This window comes from Belonocnema kinseyi, chromosome 2, assembly GCF_010883055.1.
Source record: "Belonocnema kinseyi isolate 2016_QV_RU_SX_M_011 chromosome 2, B_treatae_v1, whole genome shotgun sequence".
NCBI classification, from domain to species: domain Eukaryota; kingdom Metazoa; phylum Arthropoda; class Insecta; order Hymenoptera; family Cynipidae; genus Belonocnema; species Belonocnema kinseyi.
The window spans coordinates 104,028,421-104,035,833 of NC_046658.1; the positions used below are offsets into that span (position 1 = coordinate 104,028,421).

At 26.8% G+C, this 7,413-nt stretch overlaps 1 non-coding gene across 1 annotated transcript; it reads right to left on the reverse strand.

Moving 5' to 3' along the window:
* Positions 1-72, reverse strand: Trnah-gug. The gene has a single exon. It is a non-coding gene; the product is annotated as a tRNA-His (tRNA).
* Between the last annotated feature and the right edge of the window lie 7,341 nt (positions 73-7,413).

Genomic DNA, 7,413 nt, shown 5'->3' on the forward strand with positions numbered 1-7,413 from the left:
TGCCGTGACCAGGATTCGAACCTGGGTTACTACGGCCACAACGTAGGGTCCTAACCACTAGACGATCACGGCTACAGGAGGACTTGATGGTGAAGGTGCAATCGCAAAACATCGGTACAAACAGCAGTCTACATGATCCGCGGAGCGTGACTAGCAGGTATCGGCATTTTATTTATTATTATTTATTATTATTATTATTATTTATTATTTTTACGAAGATGAAGAACAAAATTAATTCCTAACCAAACAGTTGGAATTTCAAACAAAAATAACAGAATTTTTTTAGAAAACAGTTGAATTCTCAACCTGAAAACTTGAATTTTATATAAAAAAAAGTACATTTTAAACCAAAATAGATGACTTTTGTACAATAAAAAATTCATTTTCTATCAAAATACATTTTTTCAAACAGTTGAATTAAACGGAAAAAAAATTAATTTTTAACAAAACAGTTGGATTCTCAAACAAAAAGATGAATTTTCATTAATTAAAGATAACTTTTAAATCAAATAGTTGAGTTTTCAACTCTGATAGATATGTTTTAAACAAATATGGAATCATCAAACATTTAGCTTAAAAAATTAATTTCAAGCAAAAAGAATTAAATCTTGTAAAGCAAAAAACATGAATTTCTTATCAAATATTTGAATCCTCAAACAAAAAGATGAATTTTAAACAAACTGGAACAATTTCCTAACCACAAAAAACGATTTTTGTCGAAGACAGTTGCATTTTCAACTCGAAAACTTTAATTTAAAGCATAACAGCTCATTTTCAACCAAGAAAGATAGCTTTTCTACAATGAAAAGTAAATTTTCTGCCAAAAGACGAATGATCAACCAGACGAATAAAATATGTATTTTTAGAACTGAAAATGGAATCGCTAATTTTCAGTTAAAAAAATTAATCTGCAACGAAATAATTGATTTTTAACTAGATGAATTAAAAAACAGAAGAAGCACTTTTAACCAGATAGTTGAATTCTCTACCGAAAAGATGAATTGATAACAAACAAGATAATTTTCTGACCAAAAAGACGTATTTTCAACCAAATACATAAATTTGTTACCAAACAGTTTTTTTTTAATTTATGAAGGATAAATTTCCAAGCAAAGATGGAATAGCCAAATTTTTTATTAAAAAAAATTAATTTTTAACAAAAAATACGAATTTGCAAAAGAAAGTTGAATTTTTAATAATTTTTAACAAAGCGTTTTAGGTTTTTACCAAATGATTGATTCTTTCCCAAATATTAAAATTTTTTAACAAAAAAGATGAATTTATCACCAAGAACATGTTTCTACAGAAAACGAAGAATTTGTTTACAAAATACTTCAATTTTTAACAGAATTGTTACATTTTTAATGCAAAAAGAAGATTTAATAATTCTCACCAAAAAAAAACAACTCATTTTTAACTAAATAGTGAATTTTTTAATGAAATAGTTGAATTTTTAAATTTAACAAACTAGCGACAATTCGAATAAAATAATTAAATTCTTAACCAAATATCAGAATTTCTAACCAACCGTAAATAATTTCAAATCCAAAATATAATAGTTAACTTTTCAACCAAAAACCGCAACAAAAATTTAATAAATAAAAAAGATTTAAAACAATTGTAAGGGATTTGACGGTGCTCCTACGATTGCAGGGAATTTCAAAGGATTTTAAAGAATTTAAAAAGATTCCAAAGTATATCCACGGATCTTATAGGATTTCGTAAGGTTTCAACAAATTTAGCAAAATGTCAAAGGATGCCCGCATAATATAGAGGATTATAATAATAATAATTTTTGTTTTAAATATTATAGGATATAGGATTCATTTTTATGGAATGCATGAGTATACTTCATTTGAATTTAAGTGTGTCCGTATAATTTCTGATGATTCGTATAGATATAAACAACGTTATAATTAATTATTTTGTAGAACATTTTACTAGATGGCTATATTTGTTAGTTTTTTACAACAATTTGTATTAAGAATTTAATTTCACATAAAGATTACTTAAATCATAGATTATCAGCAGAAAAAAATTATTATTCATATAGACTGTAAATATAAATATAAGCAATTGTAGAAAATTCCCAGTTGTTTCAGGATATTTACTTAGCGATTCTCGATTGATTTCAAATGATTACAATATCAAATAACGGAACACTTCCTTTTTTGCTTCGCAAATGCGGTAGTGGTAGACGCGACCGGAATTTCCGTTGAGGTCGACTTCCGTTGTGCGAATAATGGCGTATTTCGCAATACGTGTTCTTAGGTATTGAAACTTTTTTTCAAAATGCACAGTAAGTTCTGATTTCAATTTTACATTTGATATCATTACTGTCATCAATTGCCCATTTTGCGCGCATACAGTTTTTCAGTTTGAGGAAAATTTTGTATTTGTTTTAACGGTTATATAAATATAGTTTTCTTAAGATTCATGAAAAAATAAAAAAATCTCCTTGAAACTCTCTGATATGTTTTGAACAAAAAAGATTCCATGAGTATAATAGTTGATACTCCTACAAAAAATATTGTTATTTTACATAAAAAACTGTAAAATTAGTCAAACAAAAAAAATCGAATTTGTAATAAGCTAATTGAACTTTCAAAACCTAAAAAATGAATTTTCAACCAAGAAGATTAATTTTCTGCAAAAAAAGTTGTCAACAAAATAGTTACTTTTTCAACAGCAGAGATGAATTTTGAACTAAAATTATGAATCTTTAACCAAACAAAAGATCTTTTAATCAAATGAGATGTATTCACTGTACGTTTTAAAAATTCCCTTAAAATAAATTTTGTAAAATAAAAAATCATTTTGAATTTCCGCAAACATCTTAAGACATTTTTTTGCTCTTAAAGCGTATCAAAACTCATAAAAAGCTTTGAAATGTTTTGTTCAAAATCTTTAAGAATCTACATTTGGCCTTAAATTGGTGAAAATCTTGTAATGTTTAAGTTATTTTCTGTATATTTTCAAAACTTCTGAATATCTTTTAAGCTTATTTAAATTTTTTCGACAATTTTATAGTCCAAAAAAATTGAAAATCTTGGCTATAAAATCTTCTACATTCTTTTCCAAAATTTTAGGCAATCATTCTTGCTGTTTTAAAATCTTTTTCAATATTTTCTTAGAATTATTATTTAAAAAATACAAAATTAATTATAGTTTTTCCTACGTAAGCTTGAGAATAAAAATGTATTTTCTTTAAACCTTTCAAACTCTTTAAAAAGCATCTAACTTTTATTTTGAAATCATCAAAAATCTACATTTTGTTTAAAATTGGTTCGTCACAAAGCCTAAAGCTTAAAATTAATATTCCAAAGCAAAATCTGAATTATTTAAAATGTTCCCAACACGTTGAAAACAGAATTATTTCACAATATTAGAAAAACATTTATAATTTAAATTTTCTGTTTGAATAATAATGTTTAAAAACATTCAGAAATAAATTCTATCATCAAATGAAATTACTTCTTTGCACATTTTGATTCACTAAATTGATGTTGCATAAAATTCGCAATTTTTAATAATATATAAATACATGTAACCTCATTTAATATGGTCAAGGGTTTATGAATCGAATCCTTTTATTATATTTAAAACATTAGGTCAAATTTTAGGAACACAATTGTTACAACAATGGCAATACTTACAATTTAATTTATTCCCTAAAGTTCTTTTAAAAATCAATTGTAATTCTTTACAAACTTTTAAGTATCATTGATATTATGGATACCTTTTTAAAATGACTTGAAATTTTGTGAAATCCTAAGAATTTTCTATATTCTTAATCATTTTGAAATCTCGGTCAATTCCTTGGAATTCCTTTGAATTTAAGGATCGTAATATCTTTTTAAATTCCTTAGAAAACTTTTTAATCTTTGAAATCCTCTGAAAAGTGTAAAACACAATAAATTCCAATTAATCCTTAGAAATCCCTTAAAAGTTTATTTCATTCCACTTACTTTTTAAAGTTCTTTAGAAATTTATTGAAGTTCCCTAAAATCTTTTTAAAAATTTGAAAAATTCGTGAAATCTAGTAAAATAACTTCAAACCTTTCAAATCCTCTGAAATCCATTGCAGTTTTTTAAAACCTTAAAGTCCTGGGAGATCCTATAAATTCGCATAGGTCTACTAAAATCTCTACAAATTACTCGAAATATTTTAAATCCCATGAATTATCTTGAAATTCGTAATAACTTTAAACATTCGTTCAAAGATTTTAAAAAGTTTGAAATCCTCTGAAATCAGATTAAACTTCTTGAAATCTTCGACATTATCATAAAATCTTTGCAATATAATTTAGAATACACTCAAAGTTTTAAAACCCTGTAAAGTTCTTTAAAATAGCTTAGAGCAATTAAAATTCTTTGAAATCAAATAATTTGTATACTAAAACTGGATTATCTTAATCATATACGTATCACTCGGCTGCAAATCGCTTTGATCCAAATTCAAGATCGAACTAAAAAAGTTCCACGATCGATTTTGGTTGACCGACCCCTGCCCTCTCATTTGATTGAGAAATAATTTCCACCCAATAACTTTTCATTTTGATTCCCCAGTCCCCTTTTATCGGGCCCAGAAGATACCCCCAAAAATGTAAAATAGCGGTTTCGTATAAAATGCTAAAAATGGTATTTTTGAATTTTTTTCAACATTCATTAGTCTTAATTGATGATTGATGAGCTTCTGCATATTCTCTAAATAATTGTTAACTGTTTAAACAATTTGCCCCCTTAAAATCGTTTAAAGTTACATTCTTTTCTGCATTTAATTAATCTTACAATTAACGAATGTTGAGAGTAGTATATTTTTTAAGCATATTTTGCAATTATTTAAGAAAATTTCATTTTTTTAAACCATTTTTCTCCTTAAAATCGTAAAAAATGAATACTTTTTGAAATGAATGACACAATTAACAGATGTTGAGTGTAGTTTTCTCCTAAGGATATTTAGCAATTTTTTTAAAATTTTCCATTTACTTAAACAATTTTTTTTGTAAACCGTGAAAAGGTGTTCTTTTCTGCACTAATGATACAATTCACGAATTTGAAGAGCAATATTTTTCATTACAGATATTCCACAATTACTTAAATAATTAATAATCATTCACTTGCACTTTTTCACAGAGAGGTGGACAAAATTCTATAGTTTTTTAAAAATCTCATACACTATGCTGTTTATTATTCGGTATTTCCTTATTTCAGAATCTCGCACGTAGATTAATGAAATCTATAAACTGAAAATAATTTGCATGTAGATCTTTCCTCAAGTGTATACATAAAACAGAACAGAGAAGTCATTTTAAGAAAACAAAAGGATTATACTTAGAGCAATTGAATTGGTTTGTTCAAACAAATGATTATTGTTTAAACTGTATAAGGTCTAATTTATGAGATAAGGAAATACTGAATAATAAGCGACATAGTGTAAGAGATTAAAAAAAAAACATTTTTCCACCTCACCTGCGAAAAGACGCAAGTGAATGATTATTAATTGTTTGAATATTTGCGAAATATCTTAAACAAAAAATATTAATTCCAATAATCGTTAACTGTACCATTAATTAATTGCATAAAAGAATAACATTTCACGATTTTAAGGGAAAAAATTGTTTAAACAGATGTAAAAGGTTCAAACATTTACTCAATATATAACGTTGTTTTCAAAATTGTTCACAAAAATGAAAACTGCTTAAATAATGACCAAATATGCTTAACATATATATGAGTCTTAACATTAGTTAATCGATCATTAATTCCAAAAACTACACATTTTTAACGATTCTTATGAGAAAAGATTGTTTAGACATATGAAAATTCTTTAAAAATGATCAAATATGTTAAAGAAAAAGTACTACTCTTAACATTCATTAACTTTACCTCATTTATCCCGAAAGATAATATTTTTGCGCGATTTGCAAGGGGAAAATTGTTTAAACCAAAAATACTTTTTTAAACAATTTAAAATTATTTTTTAAATACTTAGAAACTCGTTTAAAAAATTCCGAAAAATACCGTTTGTAGCATGAATTTCATAGAATACTGTTGTTTTGTATGTTTTGGGGCATTTTCAAAACAAAATAAAAGGGGATTAGGGGATCAAAAATAAAAGTTATTTGGTGGAAATTATTCCCTGAACTTACAACATGTTTAAAGGAACTTCATTTTTTCGAAAACCGAGATTTTCCCATATAAAACCCGATGTTAATTTCAAAAACCTCGGGTTAACATTTTTAAAAAAATTAGGAATTTATTTCCCGGAAAAAGAAAAATTTGGAGACATTCATTAACAAAAATTGGAAGTCGAATTTTTGAACCACCCTTATATTGACAGTCCCTACTCAAAAAATTAATGTCTTGTGGTTTATGCCCTTCCGAAACTCTAATAATAACTCTGTCTAATATCTAAAAATGCACAGCTTAATTTTTTGTTGTAGAATTAGAGATATACTTGCACCTCAAAATCCTTGAAACACCAATCGAGGCACGTTTTCAAATAAGAGGCAACGAACTTCTTGAACCCACGTCTCCAGAATTAACTCTAACAAACTAAGAAAAAAGGGAGTATTGCAGAAAGTTACTACACGGAGGAACAGGCAAAAATCCTTTCCCAGCTTACGTTAATAAATAAAGCTGCAGAATGTATTTCAGGCAAAAATTTCTCAATGAATAGAAGCTCACGTATCAGATATTCTGCGGATTTTGAACAAAAAAGATTCGGCCGTGTTAATCGAGATTTATCTAACTCTCTTCAGTTCGCTTGATGCATATTAACATTTTGCTTAAAATAAATTTATGCGTTTCTTATTTTTCAATACTGTTAAATTTCGGAGAACAAAATAGATCCCTAAAAATATGTCTTCTTTGAAAAAACATGCGCGGTTTCATGTACGCATTTGATGATGATCAAAGGTAATGAAAAAATGTTAAAAATAGCAATAATAATAAAGTGCACGTTTGTTTGCAATTTTCGTTGAAACTTAATATATAAATAAATATTGCATAAGAAAAAAATATGAACGCTGCGCGGGCACATTCTCATTGCGTGGTAAGCTCGCGGCGCATTGCGCTTGTTTTCGTACGTTTAATGCTTACACTTTAACTACATTTTTTCAAATATCGTAAATACTATAAATTAATTCGAAAACTGTGATTTCGAAAACTGTGATGATCGAAAACTGTGTTCGATTTGTTTTTAAAGAAGGTTCTCAAAGAACCTACGGCTTTGACGATTGTATCCAATTGAAAAACTTCATTAAGATAATTTGTAAATCTTGTTTAAATCTACTGAAAACAACGCATTAAACTTATGGATCTCTTAAAAAACCAAAATTGCATATTTTTGAAAATGATCCAACTTTTGGAACTTTTATCTAATTAAGGAATTTCACGATCATAGTTTCG